Genomic DNA, 20,531 nt, shown 5'->3' on the forward strand with positions numbered 1-20,531 from the left:
ACAAAACACAACAAAACAAAAAAAAAGATCCTTCATTTGAAATGGGAGGAAATAGAGCATTCAACAAGGATTGGAAATCCTCTTTCTCTTCCTCTTCATGTCTTCCTAGTCATATGTCTGACTCTTAGACATATATAAACATATCTTCATGGTCACATGTTTTCTTTTAAGCTCTTAATTTCTGCTAGTTTTCCTTCTTTGTGATCTTCCTTTGTCATCAAAGAAATTTTGCAGACTAGAACTTATTTCCCAAATTTCTGATATAAAAATCTAGAACTATGTTAGCACTTAACTCAAGGCCAGAAACCCAATCTGAAATAGATCAAGCAAAAAGGATAGTGTATTGAATTAAATAGCCAAACTCCAGAAAGGATGAGCAGAGATGGGTTCAGAGATACCTAAACTGTAGACAGTTACATCATAAAGATCGTCTGCATCATTCTTTTCTGTCCTTTTTTGGTACTTCACTACTGAAGAAAGATGACAGTGAAAATGAAGTAGAAACATTCCATTAGATACTCACCAGCTGTGCCAAAAAAAAAATGAAGTAAAAGTTTTATTTCCAATCCTGTTTAGAAAACTTGGCTAATATTATTAAACTTTTTATAAATGAAAGAATACAATTTTATTATAATTTCAGAAAATGTAAAAAGCAATAAATAGACTGAGTCACAAAGCACATGATCACAGCAACAAGTATCTTAAATTGAATTTAAAACTCTCTAACCAATTAATGCTATATGTCGGACGCAAATGAAGAATTCGCTGTTAGTAAGTACAGAAACAAAATGCAATTGATTCTGTGCTGTCATTACTCTACTATAAAATTTCTACCAGAACTCACCAAATTGCTCCTTATTACCAAATCTAATGTCTGCATGCATTTTTCACTTGTATAAATTATCTGCAGCTATCAACCTATTGCTACACTTTTGTCCAGTATTAAAATTTTTTCTTCCTTGATTTCATAGTGGATAATATCAATATCTCCCATATTGTTCTTTTGTTTTCTTTATTGTTGTTTCCTGCAACAGCTCTCTGAATTGAGGGGTTCACCAGGGCTGTAATACGATGTATATTCTCTATAGTCAGTCACATAATGGTAGTTCTCCTCCTTTTTAGTATCTTCAGCTTTCAATGTCTGCAAATGCCACCTGCAGCATAGACACTGTACTACGTCTTCATCAATAGGTTATTTTTTTCTTGATCATGCACAGCTAAAGTGCATTTCCCTACCTACCCTGAGGGAATCTGAGTTCAATTCATGAAGCTCTGTTGGAAATGATGTACACCACTTCCAAACCTGTCACCTAAAACATCCAATACACCTTTCACAAGCTTTTTCTTTCCTGGCTACTAGATTTATGTAATTTATCCAGTAAAGGATTTCAAGGTCCTAGAAGAGAATGAGACTGCTAGATGAAAGTAGCGTAGATCCGTGAATAATTGTGCAGAACAGACTCTAAGTTAACTTAAACTTATTCACCTCCTGTCCTTCTCACATTGAACTCACAACACGAACTCAGCCATGAGAAATAAATAAATCGTTATTATTGAAAGCCACTAAAATTCAGGGGCTGTTTGTTGTAACTATTAATCTCTCCTGACTATACAGTATTCCAATCCTTATTTTTAACTTTGGTCTCCTTTTTCATGTATAGATCCATTTTTCCAGTTTCTTTCTTGACATTTTCAACTACCTGTTTTGTAATTCTATGCATTTAATTATAACTTGTTGTTTTCCATGAAAAGAATAACTTTATCTCAACACCACTATTATTATTAAGGAGATAATCATGATTATATTTTAATAACACTAAAATTATTTCTTTACGTGTGGCCCCTCTTTCACTCCAGGGCCTTTGCCTTTTTAATAATGAATCTTCAATAACTAGAAGAGTGTATGTTACACAGTAGGTGCTTGGCTAATATTTGCGAATAATTGAAAAATAAATAACATCAAACTAATGTGAGATTTAAAAATCAAGCATTTTTAGATTTTTCTTAATAGGTAGAAAATTCATAAAGCTGAAAATTATGTGAACTCTAAATTCCTCAAGTCTCTTTCATCTCTCTTTTTTTCTTTGCTTATTCACGTTAATGCATATAAACGATAATTTATCTGAAATTGTGCAAAATGCTTCATTTTGTCACTGCAAACTGCCAGTACCCTAGGCTATCCTGTATGCCATTGCTACATCAGACTTTGAAAAGACAATTTAATTAGATTGTTCCCCTAATTAGGTTTTTCATTGTTTGCCAAATTTGGCAGATATCTTACTTCATCAAATTCTCCCATAACATGTTCTCAGCCCATCTTCTTAGCTTAATTTCTCCTGCAGGGAAATATTTCAGATGCTCCAGTCAACCAAGACTATTAACTATTCCTCATCACCCAAGGCTATTTTATCTACTTGAAATAATTATTTATCCTAAAAATATGTCTAAATATAAGTAACTCCAACCCAAAGAAGTCTTTCTAATAATTCTAATTAAATGTGATTGTTTTCTTCTTTATCGTTCAGAATTTTGTTTGTTTGTTTCAGGAAGCTATCACTTAATAATTAATGTAGCCACATCTGAAGCTAACTGCCTGGATTTCATTCCTGACTCCTCTGCCTAGTAAATATGTGATAATAAGCAAATCATTTAACTAATTTGTGCTTCAGTGTATTTGTAAACAAGTGGTGGATGCTAGTAGTATCTACTTTGTTATATTGTTGAAAAAAATCAAATGAGTTAACACAAGTAATATTCTTATACTAACACATCATACATTAGTTAGTATTATATAATATTTGCAATTGTTTTATTGTTGCATCAAACTCAACAATATTTTATTATACCATTTGCATTGTGAAACATGAAATTTTCCTTATGCTCACAATATACATACATATGCCATAATTTTTTAAAAAAACAAGTTTACTTCGTAACTGCTCATTAATTCAACAAGCATCTAAGAGACATCCACTCTGTGACAGAACATTTTCCCATGCTCTAAAAATACATTATGTGATAAGGGTAGTAGCTCCTAAATATTTCCATATCCTAATCTCTGGAAGTTGGGAATATATTGCTTTATATGGCAAAAGGGCCTTTGTAGATTTGATTAAATCAAGAATCTTGACATGGGACACATATTCTGGATTATTTAGATGAGTTCCAATGTGATCATAAAACTTCTTTTAAGAAAGAGAAGAGAGGTTCGAAGTCAAAAGATGGGATGTAATGAGAGAAACAGGTTGGTGTAATATGTTTTGAAGAAGAAAGAAGGGTCCACAAAGCCTATGAATGAATGTATGTGACCTCCAGAATGTGAATAAGACAAGGACACAAATTCTTCCCTGGAAACAGATTCTTCCTCCAGAAGGAACATTGCTCTTTGATATGTTAATGTTAGTCCCCTAAGACTCATTTTGGACCTCAAGAACTATAAAATAATACATTTGAGTTGTTTTGTCACTAAGTTTGTGTAACTTGTTGCAGCAGCAATAAGAAAATAATTAAAATGTTACAGTAGTACCACCAAGACATTGCACCTCCACGTATCCATGCTCTTGTGTAGTTTCTTCCCAGGTTGTTATTGATTTTAGCCATGAGATTTATTTTGCTCAGTTATACACTAACAAACACAACCAGTAACTTGTATATAACATATTGAAGCTTGCCCTCTCTTGCTGCTGAAAAACATTCTTCTATCCTGTAAAAAATTCCAAGTTAGACTTTTTGAGGATAAGAGAACAAATATGGGTTTTGCTATTCCAAATAGCCCACCCATGGCTGCCCTAGCAGTCATATCCCAGATTTATAAAAGAGCCCCCCCCAGTTTTTAAAGCCTTCAGGTGGAAACTTGTTCAATTTTCAGTGTTTGAATGAAACTGAGTGAGCAAAGAACAAGTAGTAGGGGATGAGGTCAGAAGGAAAGCAGCACCATGGAAGTCACAGCATGTACTCGGATCATGCTCTGCAGCATAAGGGAAGCAAGTAAGTGGCATTTATCTGACATATTCTGAAAGAATTTCTGGCTGCTAAACAGGGAAAAGATTGAAGCAGGGCCAAGATAAAAGCAAAACGTCCAATTAGAAAGCTATTTCAACAATACAGGTGAGAAATAGCAATGTTTTGGACGATGATGAAAACAGTACGATGTTGAAAATTTGGTTGGATCATGGATATTTTGAAAGTTGAGATGACAGAGTTTGCTCTGAGTTCTAAGAGAAGATGGATATTTTGAAAGTTGAGATGACAGAGATTGCTGATGAGTTGTAAGAGAAGAGGATTTATCTGATTTGCTGATGTAGGGTAAACTGGGGGAACAGCAGATTATTGGTTTTGGAAGAAGGTAAATAAGGTAGAGCTCAGTTTTGAATGTGTGATGTGAGTGATGTCCATCAGACATTTAAGGGGAGTTGCTGAGTAGGCAGTTGTCATTGTTTGATGAGCCAAGCCAGAGTTCAAGTAAGAGAAAAGTTTGTGTTGGAGATATAAGCCTGGGAACCACCAGCATACCTGCAGTATTTCAAACCAAAGAAAAGAAGAGATTTTCTAGAGAGATTGTGTAGAAAGAGAAGAGAAAAGCCCTGCACCTAGGCACTGCAGCTTTTACAGATGAGAAAATGGGAAGAAGAGGAGTCAGAATTGGGGAGGAGGCTGTAACCAAATTCTATCTACCACTATTTTCTATGTGATTCACATACAATGATATCATTCAATCACCTACTTTACAGGTGGGAATAACCAAGATTTGGGGAAGTTAAGCAACTTGCCTAATATCGTAAGTGAGATAGCTAGGTTAAATTCCCTAACTTATTAAGTTCCCAAACCTCAGGTTTTAAACACAGATCCAATTTTATGTAAAAAATTGAGCCACATAGCGATAGTTTTCTGTTCTTCTTATATCAAATTATTCACTGCAAATTACTAAAGTTTCACTTGTCATATACAATGTTATTTGAGATTGAAATCCCTGGCTGCTCCCTATTTTACTAACCACAAAACTGCTCACAGCTGGGATATGAACCATTATTACTTATTCACTACTATGTAAGATAGTTTATCCAGAGCATAAAAAGGAGTGAATAAGGCTGTTAGAAAAGAACAGTCACATTACAACAATTCAGCTTGGTTATTACTGCATCATTTCTCCCCTGTTGGTTATATTCTCTCAATTGTTGAACATTATCTTACACTTTAAAGCATTCTTTATATTTGGAGGAACTGGAGAATATTTCATTAAAATTATCATAAAGCTGGAAACCAATGTCAGCTATAAATTATTTCACTGTGTAAGCCATTGGGATATAAACATTTCCTATCATAATATAAAAAGTTGAGTGGGATGCATGGGGGAGTCTTACTGAATCTAAAACCTCGGATTTACTCTCTGCCTTTTTCTTTTTTCAGCTGTTATTAGAGAGAGAGAGAGTGAGAACACAAAGAGTTGTTTCTAATGCAGCTTTTAGCATCTTTGGCTTACCGTAAACACCACAGCAATTAGGATTTATAATGAAAATAATGCTTATATTGACAAAAAATTTAAGAGAATTAAAATTAATGTGCCAGAGTAATTTAGAATTGAAGATTAAAATGGGTCACTATTGGGACACTCATAAGTTAATATCCAGAGCCTTTATCAGTTAGGAGTTGATACCTTCACAATTACCCACGGGTCTTCTTACCTCCAGCACTGTCTATGAAGTCTATATTTTGCACTTCCTTTAAAGTTCAAGTAATTTTGATCATCTTACTTATATGCCCCCTTACTTACAAATTTCTAAGGGTCTTTCATCTCAGTTATATGTAATCCTTAGGTGACTTCAGAGTCAGCTTGGTTGTTTTGAAGAAGTACATATTCTAAGGCTCTTTGCTTACTCAGAGATTCTTATATAGTAGGTAGGCATGGGGCAAAATAATTTTTATTTTTTTTTCTGAAGCTCCTTAGAAAATTCTGGAGCCAGGGCATAGCTTGCAAAAAAGTACTTATACATTTGGCAGTGGATTGGGAAGGATTTGTCTACAGTGACTACTGTATTGACTAGAATGTTAGAGCTTCTATTTTGTCTATAATCAGTTCCAAACACACACACACACACACACACACACATTTAATATATGAATTGACAAAGGTACCTCTTGTCCATAGGTCCCCATGGTAATGTGGCATCCCTGAGAAGAAAAAGAGTTCTACTCCAGGGAGGGTTTGACAAGAGCACATAGTTTTGTTGTCTTCAAGCACATTATTAAATATTTCAATTTATGACTGCCCAGTTACATGAATGTAAAGTTTACATTTTGTAGGCTTAACTCATCAAACGCTTACCTAATTAAAAAAAACTTTTAAACAATAAAAATTCTCAATAATCTGATGACTATGGATACTATCAATAATGCATGTTTTACGCCAGGTGCAGTGGCTCATGCCTGTAATCCCAACACTTAGGGAGGCCAAGGCAGGCAGATCACTTGAGTCCAGGAGTTTGAGTTTAGCCTGAGAAACATGGTGAAACCCTGTCTCTGCAAAAATATATGCATCAAAAACCAGCAGAGCATGGTGGCACATGCCTATAATCCCAGCTATTTGGGAGGTTGAGGTGGGAGGATCACTTGAGCCCAGGAGATTGAAGCTGCAGTGAGCTGAGCTGTGATCATGCCATTGCACTCCAGCCTGGGTGACAGAGTGAGACTCTGTCTCAAAAAACAATACTACTAATAATAATGATCATATATGTTTTGATAATCTGACAATCAATTTTATTTCAAGGCTTAAAGGAAAAACATTGCTATAATATTTTGTAAAAAGTAAGCCGTATACATCGACATTGTCAAAAATCTACTTCAAATAACTACAGCATTTGTATTCACTATAGTTAACAAACCTCACCTTAAATATATATTGTGTCCTAAGAAATGATGTCTGATGATATGAAGATATTTTAAAATATACTTTAAATACTGTTTATCATTTATCTGTGCTTAATGCCAATGTTTTTGTCTTTTACTGTGATTTAAAATGCAATAGTATATGCATATGACTAGATTTACATATATTTTAAATAAATGATGACAAATATATGAAGGTATATTCAATTGTTTTTTAAATAAGAACAAAGAATCCAAAAAATTGAATACTGCTTTTGAAAAATAAAATCCAAATTTCTGGACAAGGCACAGAAGGGCTCCTCATCACTTGACCCTAAGTTATGTCCAAAGATACCCTCAGAACATGACTTTTCCCCCTTCTACAGGTATGCAAAACCCTAGCCTGAAATTAAGAGGGCAGAGGCAGAAGAAGGAGTTGGAAATTTATTTAAGAGAAAGATCCCCATGCCCTAATCTCATAAATTCTAAATAATTATGTGCCCGGAGGATGGTCCAACAAAATCCTCTTTTAAGAAGTGCATTTTGGGCCAGGCACGGTGGCTCACGCCTGTAATCCCAGCACTTTGGGAGGCTGAGGCGGGCGGATCACGAGGTCAGGAGATCGAGACCACAGTTGGGTGCAGTGGCGGGCGCCTGTAGTCCCAGCTACTCGGGAGGCTGAGGCAGGAGAATGGCATGAACCCGGAAGGCAGAGCTTGCAGTGAGCCAAGATTGTGCCACTGCACTCCAGCCTGGGTGACAGAGCCAAGACTCTATCTCAAAAAAAAAAAAAAAAAAGTGCATTTTGAAAAGCACTGGTTTAAGCACACTTATTATTGGTTATTTCTGAACCTTTACTTATTCCATTGTCATTGCTAAAAATATTATTTTTCTTATTGGGTGATATGGTCTGGCTGTGTCCCCACCCAAGTCTCATCTTGAATTGTAGCTCCCATAATTCCTGTGTGTTTTGGGAGGGACCAGTGGGAGGTAATTGAATAATGGGGGTGGGTCTTTCCCATGCTGTTCTCATGACAGCAATTAAGTCTCATGAGATCTGATAGTTTTATAAAGGGGAGTTGCCCTGCACATGCTCTGTTGCCTGCTGCCATGTAAAACGTGACTTTGCTCCTCCTCTGCCTTGTGCCATGATTGTGAGGCCTTTCCAGACATGTGGAACTGTGAGTCTATTAAACTAATTTCCTTTTTAAGTTACCCAGTCTCTGAGATATGTTTATTAGCAGCATGAGAACAGATGAGTAGAGTAAACTGGTACTAATAGAGGGGGGTGCTGTTGTAAAGATACCTGACATGTGGAAGTGACATTGGAACTAGGTAACAAACAGAGGTTGAAACAGTTTGGAGGGCTTAGGAAGATGTGGGAAAATTTGGAACTTCCTAGAGACTTATTGAATGGCTTTAACAAAAATGCTGATAGTGATATAGACAATAAAGTTCAGGCTGAAGTCTCAGATGGAGATGAGGAACTTTTTTGGGAACTGGAATAAGATCACTCTTGTATGCAAGAGACTGTTGGCATTTTGCCCCTGCCCTAGAGATCTGTGGAACGTTGAACTTGATATAGGGTATCTGGTGGAAGAAATGTCTAAGCGACAATGTGTTCAAGAGGAAACAGAGCATAAAAATTTGAAAAATTCACAGCCTGATAACACAGTAGAAAAGAAAAACCCATTTTCTGGGGGGAAATTCATGCTGGCCTAAGAAATTTGCATAATTAACAAGGAGCCAAATGTTAATCACCAAAACAGTAAGGAAAATGTCTCCAGGGCGTGTCAGAGACCTTTGTAGCAGACCCTCCCATTACAAGCTAGGAGGCTTAGGAGAAAAAAATAGTTTCATGGGTCAGGCCCAGGACCCCCCTACTCTGTGCAGCCTAGGGACTTGGTGCCCTGTATCCCAGCTTCTCCAGCTGTAGCTAAAAAGGGCCAAGGTACAACTCAAGCCATGGCTTCAGAGGGTGCAAGCACCAATCCTTGGCAGCTTCCACATGGTGTTGAGCCTGTGGGTGCACAGAAGTCAAGAATTGAGGTTTCGGAACCTCCACCTAGATTTCAGAGGATGATAGAAACTCCTGAATATCCAGGAAGAAGTTTGCTGCAGTGGTGAGACCCCCATGGAGAACCTCTGCTAGGGCAGTGGGGAAGGGATATGTGGGGTTGGAGCCTCCACACAGAGTCCCCACTGGAGCACTTCCTAGTGGAGCTGTGAGAAGAGGGCCACCGTCCTCCAGACCCCAGAGTGGTAGATCCATCGACAGCTTGCGCTGTGCACCTGGAAAAGCCGCAGACACTCAATGCCAGCCTGTGAAAGCAGCCAGGAGGGGACATTGTACCCTTATAGGGTACAATGGGTACAGGGTTGGAGCTGCCTAAGACCATGGGAACCCACCTGTTGCTTTAGCATGACCTGGATGTGAGATCATTTTGAAGCTTTAAGATTTTACTGCCCCATTGAATTTCAGACTCTCATGGGGCCTGTAGCCCCTTCATTTTGGCCAATTTCTCCCATCTGGAAAGGGTGTACTTACCCAATGCCTGTACCCCCATTGTATCTAGGAAGTAACTAACTTGTTTTTGATTTTACAGACTCATAGGCAAAGGCACTTGCCTTGTCTCGGATAGACTTTGGACTTGGACTTTTGAGTTAATGCTGAAGTACGTTAAGACTTTGGAGGACTGTTGGGAAGGCATGACTGGGTTTGAAATATGGGGATATGAGATTTGGCAGTTGCCAGGGGCAGAATGATATTATTTGGCTGTGTCCCTACCCAAATCTCATTTTGAATTGTAGCTCCCATAATTCCCACGTGTCATGGGTGGGACCTGGTAGGAGGCAATTGAATCATGCCAGTGGGTCTTTCCTGTGCTCTTTTCATGACAGTGAATAAATCTCATGAGATTTATTTATTTTATTTTATTTTATTGCTATTTTCTGAGGTGGAGTCTTGATCTATCACCCAGGCTGGAGTGCAGTGGTGTTGTCTCAGCTCACTGCAACCTCCGCCTCCTGGGTTCAAGCGATTTGCCTGCCTCAGCCTCCTGGGTAGCTGGGACTACAGGCACCCGCCATGATGCCTGGCTAATTTTTGCATTTTTAATACTAACAGGGTTTCACCATGTTGGCCAGGATGGTCTCGAACTCCTGACCTCAGGTGATCCACTCACCTCAGTCTCCCGAAGTGCTGGGGTTACAGGCATGAGCCACTGTCCTTGGCCCTAATGGTTTCATAAATGGGAGTTCCCCTGCACATGCTTTCTTGCCTGCTGTCAGGTAAGATGTGACTTTGCTCATCCTTCGCCTTCTACCATGATTGTGAGGCCTCTCCAGCCATGTGGAACTTTGAGTCCATTAAACCTCTTTCCTTTATAAATTACTCAATCTTGGCTATGTCTTTATTAGCAGCGTGAGAACAGACTAATACATTAGGCAATTAATTCACTGTGATATTTGAAGTCCAAAATCTACAACCTTCTTCTCTGCAACATTCCTTAAACATTAAGCCTTAAGATGGATACAGCAATAATTTTATCCCCATCTGTGTTCCATTAGCATTTTGCATGCATCTTCATTTTATTCCCAATCAACTTCCTCCACGAGGCATAAATCACTAGCCAGAAGCATCACCTGGGAACTTGTTAGAGATGAAGAATCACAGGCTCCACCCCAAATTTACTGACTTAAAATTTATTTTTAATAAGTTCCCAAGTTGATTCATGTGCACATTACATTTTTGGAAGTACTTTCTTTCAAATTTCACAGTAGTTACTTTACTTTTTCTTTTCTTTTCTTTTCTTTTCTTTTTCTTTTTTTTTTTAAGGTTCTATGTGTCTCTCTTCTGGTAAACTAAGAATTTCTTCTGGACTGAGATTGAGTTTTAAAGGACATTGTTACTTCAGCTTTTAGCACAAAACCAGATATACAGTTAGTACTTAGCATAAATTTGTTAAAATGAAAACATAATTGTGAAAAAATTTATGATGCTGCAAAAGAAAAAAAGTAAACATATAAAGAAAAGAGAATAAAGATTAATGCAATACAAAAAAGGGGCATGTGAAAATGTAATAGCGATAGAAAATCATAATATACATCATTTTCAGATTAAATTATTATTTTTATTTCCTTCCGTTGCAAAGAAACCCACTACCAGTATTACTTAATACTGCTTGGTTAACTCAAAAATTGGCATTTTGTTTTACACAGTTTTAATGTTAAGAAAGTGTTTTACTACATTATAAATATCACAAGCCATTGCCGTAGAAACATTAGTATATCATTAGCATATGTGTTTAGTGATTTTAAAACATGTTTGTGAAAGTTTCTTAAAAACCCAGGACCTGGTCTATAGCTTCGATAATCCTGATTTAGGGGCCATAGTGCATGACCGGGACCCTTAGTGGAAGATTATGATGCATATCATGTGGGGGAGCCCTTGGCTGTAGATACAGTTATTCTTTGTTACTGGTTGAATTTTGGCCCCCTAAAAAATATTTGTTGAAATCCAAAAGGGTTAATTTTACGTGTCAGTTTCACTGAGTTGAATGCCCAGAATAGGTGGTAAAACACTATTTCTTGGAGTCTCTGTGAGAGTGCTTTCAGAAGACATTGGCATTTGAATCCATAGACTGTGTAAAGAAGTCCCACCCTCACTAATGTGGGAGAACATCATCCAATTCTTTGAGGGTTTGAGAATACAAAACATGAAGAATGAATTCTGTATATTTCTTCTCTAGCTCAGACACCCATCTTCTCCTGTTTTCAAACATTGGAGCTCCTGGTTCTGAGGCGTCCAGACTCTGGACACCAGTGGTTCTCTGGACACCAGTTTTCCTGGTTCTCTAGCTTGTAAATGATGTAGTATTGAACTTTTTGGCCTCCACAACCACATGTGCCCAGTTCTCTTAATAAATGTCAGTCTATCTATCTATCTATCTATCTATCTATCTATCATGTATCTATCATCTATCTATCATCTATCTATCTATATCTATCTATCTACTGTTGGTTCTGTTTCCCTGGAAAGCCTTGAATAATACAATGTTCTAATCTCCAGTACCTCAGAATGTAACCTTGTTTGTAAACAGGTTGTTGGTAGGTGTAATTAGTTAAGATGAGGTCATAAGGGAATACGGTAGTCCTTTAATGCATTGTGGCTGGTGTTCTTACAAGAAGAAAAGAGAAAGACACATAGGGAGAACCCTGTGTGGAGACAGAGGCAGAGACTGAAGTGACGTGTTCACAAACCAAGAGATCCCAAGGTTTGTGGTTGTCACCAGAAGCCAAAAGCGAGGCATGGAACAGAGTCTCTCTCAGAACTCTCAGAGAGAACCAACTCTGTGGAATCTTAGTTTTGACTTCTAGCATACAGAACTATAAGATAATAAATTTCTGTCCTTTTAAGCTACTCAATTTGTAGCACTTTGTTACAGCAGCCCTAGGAGACGAAGACATCGATGTTCTTCTTAAATCAGCTTGAGTAGTTCTTGTTCTTGTTGTCAGAGACCAGAAGTTCTGAAGCTTTAGTGTATATGACCAAGAACACATTTGCTTGCTTGAGATTTCTGAACTTTATCCTATAGCAACAGAATCTGTAAGAGTGGGTATTGGACATCTTGTCTCTTCTGATACAGCTGACCTGTGATTACTTTTTAAGGCATAAACTTGCTAGTCTGAAACCTAAGAATTATATTCCATTGAAGGTTAATGGGTAATTAAATCTACTAAATTGCATTATCTTTTTGAATACCATGGCAGTAAGTGAAGTAAGGCTTTGAATCCAGATCTTTCTAAGTTCAAATTCTATGCAGTCTCTTCATTGTGGCAGAACTTTTTCTTGAAGGTTATTTTTAGGGAAGGACAGGTATTAGTGTCTTAGGTTTGTAAACAGAGAATGTGAATTACACAGAAATTTTCCTGTAAAGAGAGATCTTGTTGTTGTTGTTGTTGATGTTTTGTAAGCTGGCCGCAGGAGAAAATGAACAGAGGAGAGTAACTGAAATAAACGACATCTTTGGTGAATGTCTTGATGAGTTCGAGGGCATATATGTAGGGGACAAGGGGGGAGGGCCAGTAGATGTAACTAGTTAAAATGAGGTATCACTGGAATAGGATAGGCCCTTAATCCAGTAGGGTAGACCTTTTTCCTCTCCTATGCACAGAATCTAGCACCACTGTGGCAATGTGTAGGATGTAGTAGCATTTGAAAATGTCTAGAGGTAGCATCCTTGGCATGGCGTTGGCAATTTCCTCAGGAGCACTAACAAAACTAGAATCAGAGAGTTCTTCAATTAACATTTAAAGAAATAGACATCAGCCCTATTTCTCATTAATAATATCTAAGCTCAAATGTCCCTTCATCAGAGTGGATATCCTTTATTGCTATTTCTAAAGGAGCAACTACTGCTGTTATTCTAGCAAAATATCCTTTTGATTTTCTTTATAACTTCTGTCTCTCTCTCAAGGGCTCAAAAGTATTTGTGAAATGATTAAATGAATAATCCAAGGAGCTGGATTGAGAGAGTATAAATGTAGCAGTGGATCTTTATACATTGGGGATACACTGGTATGTGAGATACATAGTCTCTGATTTCATGGGTCCACCTTGGGGAATTCAAACAAGTAAATGTCCATTAGATAGCATTTCTATCATAAGTGCTGTCATGGTTAATATTGAGTGTCAACTTGATTGGATTGAAAGATTCAAAGTGTTATTACTGGGTGTGTCTGTGAGGGTATTGCCAAAGGAGATTAACATTTGAGTCAGTGGACTGGGAAAGGCAGACCAACCTTCAATCTGGGTGGACACCATTTAATCAGCTGCCAGCGTGGCTAGGATAAAAGCAGGCAGAGGAATGTGGAAGGACTAGACTGGCTAAGTCTTTTGGCCTCCATCTTTCTCCCGTGCTGGATGCTTCCTGCCCTAGAACATCGGACTCCAAGTTTTTCAGCTTTTGAACTCTTGGACCTATACCAGTGGTTTGCTAGGGGCTTTTGGGCCTTCAGCTACACACTGAAGGCTGCACTGTCAGCTTCCCTACTTTTGAGGTTTGAGGACTCAGACTGGCTCCCTTGCTCCTCGGCTTGCAGAGGGCCTATTGTGGGACTTTACCTTTTGATCATGTGAGTCAGTACTCCTTAATAAACTCTCTTTAATGTGTGCATCCATCCTATTAGTCCCATTCCTCTAGAGAACCCTGACTAATACAAATGCTATAATAAAAGAAATAGAAAAAGTCTGTGGCACGCACATAGATGTGCAATTAAACCAGACACAGATGGAATCGGAAAAAGAAAACGTCCAAGAAATGGAAGACACAAAATGTTTATATAGAAGTGAAAAATGTTAAGTGTGTGAATGTGACTGTGTGTAAGTGTGCATATCTACAAGTGCATTTTGTGGTTATATCAGAGGTGGGATGGGGCAAAGCTAGAGAGAATAAGAGGAGATATTCTATCTCAATAGTTAGCAGAGGCTACAGATTATGATAAAAAATATTTTTAATTTCATTTACTTGGAAAAGATTAAAAAGTTTGACAATATCAAGTGTTGTAGCAGATGGGGATGAAAGGTATCTTATCTACTTCTGGTCAGGATGTAAATTAGTACAACCATCTTTAAGAAATAGCATTATTTTGTGACAATATTCAGTCATATTTGCTCTGAAAGAAATTTTGGATGCTTCCAAAATTTAAATTCACCATTAAAGGGCAAATGTGTTTTCACCATTGAGATTATATAAATGGATGTGCCAGAGAAGACTGCACTTACTTAGATGTGTACACTCTCAAACACATTTTATAAAATTTAACACACTCACATTATATCCAGGCAATTTTAATTTGGGGTACATATCCTCTCCCCCAAAATTCTTGTGTATATGCAATGGTAGACAAATACAGGTATTTTTACAGCGGTACTGTTCATATGGAAAAGCGATAAAGTGAGTCACGAAAAGAGGAATAGTTTAATTATGTACACCTGTGGTCCAGTGAAAGGGTAAAAAATATGCAAGGACTTGTAGTCACGGTAAGTCAACTGTATAAGCTGTGTTGATAATCTTGACTTAAAAGCAGTGGAAAAAAAGGTAAGGAGCAAGGCAAGAAAGATACTATCATCAGATATGATTTGTAAGATTTGGTGACTGATTGGTTATTGGGGGTAAGAAAGGAGTCTGAGTGACTCAACAGGCCAACTCCATTCATGTTGATGCCACTTATTGTGAATTTTAAATACGGAAAGTAAGCCAATTTAGGTGATGGAAAGAGGAGAGATACTAATTTTAAATTGTATTATACAGCATTAATATCACCATTAGCTACTCCTACGTATCCTACAGTCATTTGCAGGACACTGGGTATTTAATGTTCCTTTGGGTGCTTAGTAGTTTCTTATACTGAGAAAAATATATATATTAGCATATTATCTTGGGTTTTTATTTCTACCTTCTATTTAAAAGAGAGACACAGACAATCAGCATGGTATCCCTTACAACATGGCTTAATATATTTTAAACATAAGAATAGATCATCTATCTATTTATTTCAAAATAAGAGAAGTTGTTTTCTGTTGCTCTTGCCACTGCATATTCATAGATCACTTTTTAAAGCTTCCTTAACATTCCTGACACTTCAAAAGAGGATATTATCCCAAGTTGGCACTTAGTTTAATCTACATATGGGGTGGTTTGTTTTTCTCTTGTTGACCCTTGAAGACTTTTCATTTGTCTCTCCCATATGGCAAAAATGGGTACCTATTTTGTGAGCATCTGCAAGGCAATATTTAATACCCTCACATTCCTAAGAAATTATGTTCAAGCTGACACGTTTTCACAACCAATGTAGTTAAAATGTGTAATGTCATTGTGCCTGAACAGAATAAGAATCAATTGTCAATTTTGTTGAACATTAAAAATTTTATATGCTCTATAATTCATGGTGGACAAGACTGCATATTAATTTATTTCAGCAAATTTATTTGACCATTCAATGTTTATTTTTTCCTTTTTGATTCAAATGTTTATCAGGAAAAAAATAGAGTCAGGTTGAATGTTGATATGCAAAATAATATGATATGATATCACAGATGACACCATGAACTTTATGTTTATATCCCATGTTTACACCAGATTTGACTCTAAATTCTTGGGTGCAGCAATTTTGAGATTTTTAATCTTGGTAAAAAACACACTAATTTCCCTAATGCTTTTTGTTCAAAATATTTTTAACTACATTTGTGATATCACCTTTAGAGTCAAATTATATGCCACATAACAAAATAAGTACCATTTCTCTATATTTTCACACCGAAACTATACTGCCTACTGTCAAACACAATATTTTGTTACATTGGCTCTGAGAAAATTGTGAATGCTTCCAAAATTTAAATTCATCATTAAAAGACAAATGTGTTTTCACCAATGAGAGTATATAATTTGTTGTGCCACCAAAAACTGCACTCATTTAGATGTATAAATTCTCAAATGCTTTTAACAACATCTGTTGCATAGCTTTAAATTAATATTTTGTATACTAAGTTGAATATGATACACATGATATTTCCCCCAGGAAGTTCTCTACTGTAAATAGTGCAAAGATGTCTAAACATTGCTGATAAAATCTTAATCTTATTCCTCTAATCTAAGGATCATCATTTTTCTGAAAAGGGCCATATAGTAAATAGTTTAGACTCTGTGGGCCATATTGTTTCTCTGACAACTACTAAGTCTTATCATGGGAGCAAGGAAGCAGCTATAGATGGTAAGTAAGCAAATTGGTATGACTGTGTTCCAATAAAAGTTTACAAAAACAGGCAGCAAGGTCTGTGGATCACAGTTTGCCACTCCCTGATCCAATCGATTGTAGTTATGTATTGCATAGATATAACACAGGCTTCTTAACTTATTTATGAAATTATTAGTAAAATGATGGAATTGAAAGTTCAAGATAACTAAGGGATGTAATGAGCATTGCATAGAATATACACAAAGTTAAATATCATTGGTAGAACTGAGGAAATATCCTCTGTTTGTTGGAAAGATTTTAATTCATCTATTCATCCCATAAATATATATTGAGTGAATAGTAAATATAAGCCCTTATGATAGGAACAGGAGAAACAGTGATGGACAAAAGAAGACATGGTTCTAGTCAAAGTAAGCCTGCATTTAATGCTTTGAAGAACATACCTGTGTGCTTTGGGAGAGTATCCTCTACTGTGAGAGGTAAAAGAGTTAAATGAAGATCACACAGGCTTATTTATTTATCATGTTAGGTCTCCAAATCTTTCCTATCCTAAGTAACAGATTGGACTGTTCATTACAGGAATAAATAAAAAAGGAATAAAAGAGAACAAAATACCATGGAATCAATAACAGAGTGGCAGTATAAGAGTTTATTGAATTTGCTCAAAGTCATGCCTAAAGTGATGACGGCAATCATGGAAATTCATATTGTAGCATGACTTCCCAATAGTGTAGGTTCTAGTCTATTTCAGTGCAGTTTTGTTCCTAGAGGAAATTAGAAATAAAATGCAGGTAGCATGTTCCAAGACCCCTAGCAGATGTCTGAAAACATGGATAGTACTGAACCCAAATGATATGACTTGAATACATGCCCCACAAAATATATCGAATTGTAATCCCCAGTGTTGGAGGTGGGGCCTGGTGGAAGGTGTTTGTGTCAAGAGGGGCAGATCTCTCCTACCTTGCTGCTGTCCTTAAGATAGTAAGTTCTTGAGAGATCTGCCTTTTCAGAAGTGTGTGGCACCTCCCACACCAACTCTCTTGCTCCTGCACTGGCCGTGTGAGATTCCTGCTCCCCCTTTGCCCGCTGACATGATTGCAAGCTTCCTTAGGCCTCTCCAGAAGCAGATGCCAGCATCATGCTTCCTACACAGCCTGTAGAATCATCAGCCAATTAAACCTTTCTTATAAGTTACCCAGTCTCAGGTTTTTTTTATAGCAATGCAAGAAAGGCCTAACACACTCTATATACCAGTTTATATTTTCTGTAAATATATACCTATTATAAATTAGACTAGGCACAGTAAGAAATAAACAAAACTAATAATCATTATAACAATATTCTGTAATAAAAGTTATTTGAATGTGGTCTCCCTCTCAAAATAAGGTATGACTCTACTTACCCCTTGTGATGATATGAGATGATAAAATGCCTAGGTGATGAAATAAAGTGAGGTGACTTATGTAAGTATTGTGACCTAGCATTAGGCTACATTGATCTTGAACGTGAGCACTGCAATCCTGGACAGTTATTCCGATAACCAAGGGGGCTACTAAAGGATGAACCGGCAGGTAGCATATACAGTGTGGAGACATTTGACAAAGGGATGATTTATGTGCCAAATGAGAGGAAGTGGAAGTACACAAGATTTCAACATAATACTCAGAATGGCATGCAATTTAAAAATTATGAATCATTTATCTCTGAAATGTTTCAGTTAACATTTTCAGACCATAGTTGACCATATGTAACTGAAAACTGGGGAATACAAAACCACAGGTGAGCGAGGACTACTGTAATAGTTTTGGAGCATCTACTATTTAATAAAGATACTACAGTGAGCTCTCTATATATTATCTTCTTAATCCTAAACAATAATCATCTTAAGAGTTCAAAATTATTTTTCACATTTGGCACATGTAGAAGCTAAAGATAAGAAGAAAAAAAACAAACATGTTGGTCAACCATGCTAAAGATAAGAAAAAAAAGTGTTGATCAATCAACTAATAAGAACCAAGTCAGATAAGGACTCAGATCTTTCCACGTAACAAATCTGTGCTGCTTTTGTTATAACTTTCTTTTTTTTCTTTCCGAGACGGAGTCTCACTCTGTCGCCCAGGCTGGAGGGCAGTGGTACGATCTCGGCTCACCGCAACCTCTGCCTCCTGGGTTCAAGCAATTCTGCCTCAACCTCCCAAGTAGCTGGGATTACAGGCACGCACCACCGTGCCCAGATAATTTTTGTATTTTGAGTAGAGACAGGGTTTCATCATGTTGGCCAGGATAGTCTCGAACTCCTGACCTCATGATCTGCCCACCTTGGCCTCCCAAAGTGCTGGGATTACAGGCGTGAGCCACTTTTGCTATAACTTCATGTGCATAGGAAATCATATTAATAGGAACATGAGATTATTATAGGTACTATTATGAAAATTGCAATTTAAAATTTTTTTAAGTCTAATACTTGGCTTGTACTAAACAGCGAACATCATGTCCCTTCTCTCATCTTTTTAAAAACATTTGCAGGAATATATCAGTTTAAATGTGACTTTTCTATCCTCATTTGCAGATAGTCTTAATAACTTCTTAGTTACAAGAGTAGAAAATATATACTTGATATAAAATGTTAATATCAACAAGACATTGTGACTGTCTCTAGAACAGTTTACTCAGCTATATGCCAGAAAGATTATGTTACTTACTTGCAACAGAATAGGGTTTTTCTCTGGATTAGAAGCTAACATTTATTAAGATATTATCTTATTGACAGAGAAAAGCATTTCAGATAGAGACGAACTGATACACCAAATATGAGCATAACTAATTAAAAAACTCACTCATCAGATTGAAGGGTTTCATTGAGAACTACTATTTGTGACCTACATGATTAAAGTTGTCGATTTAAAAATCCTCTGGCTGCAAGACTAAATGCAAAATAAACTTTCCATAAATTCTGTGCTTCTGTCGATAAAGGTATTTCTCATAAAGATATGGGCTGATAATTCTGATAAACCTATATGTGTATACTGGTTTTGACAAGTAAATGGATAATGTATGGTAGGAGCCAGGATTTTCACTGTTGTTGGAGTGGGAATTTAGGGATAAGAAAGGGGAAGAGTCTGGAATGATGCACATGGTAATAAGTCACACCAGTTAGAATGGCGATTATTAAAAAGTCAGGAAACAACAGATGCTGGCGAGGCTGTAGAGAAATAGGAACACTTTTACACTGTTGGTGGGAATGTAAATTAATTCAACCATTGTGGAAGACAACGTGGCGATTCCTCAAGGATATAGAACCAGAAATACCATTTGACCCAGCAATCCCATTACTGGGTGTATACCCAAAGGATTATAAATAATTTTCCTGTAAAGACACATGCACACATATGTTTATTGCAGCACTATTTACAATAGCGAAGACTTGGAATCAACCCAAATGCCCATCAACAATAAACTGGATAAAGAAAATGTGGCATATATATACCATGGAATGCTATGCAGCCCTAAGAAAGAATGAGTTCATGCCCTTTGCAGGGACATGGATGAAGCTGGAAGCCATCACCCTCCACAAACTAACACAGGAACAGAAAACCAAACACTGCATGTTCTCACTTACAAGTGGGAGTCGAACAGTGAGAGCGCATGGACACAGGGAGGGAAACATCATACACCGGGGCCTGTTGGGGGTCGGGGGCAAGGGGAGGGAGAGCATTAGGACAAATACCTAATACATGTGGGGCTTGAAACCTAGATGTTGGGTTGATAGGTGCAGCAAACCACCATGGCACTTGTATACCTATGTAACAAACCTGCACAATCGGCACATGTATCCCAGGAATTAAAGTAAAATTTTAAAAAAAAGAAGAAAAAGGAAAAAAAAAAAAGTCATGTTAGAAATGACTTTGAAT

This window comes from Pan troglodytes, chromosome 11 (assembly GCF_028858775.2).
Source record: "Pan troglodytes isolate AG18354 chromosome 11, NHGRI_mPanTro3-v2.0_pri, whole genome shotgun sequence".
In the NCBI taxonomy this organism is placed as follows: Eukaryota; Metazoa; Chordata; class Mammalia; order Primates; family Hominidae; genus Pan; species Pan troglodytes.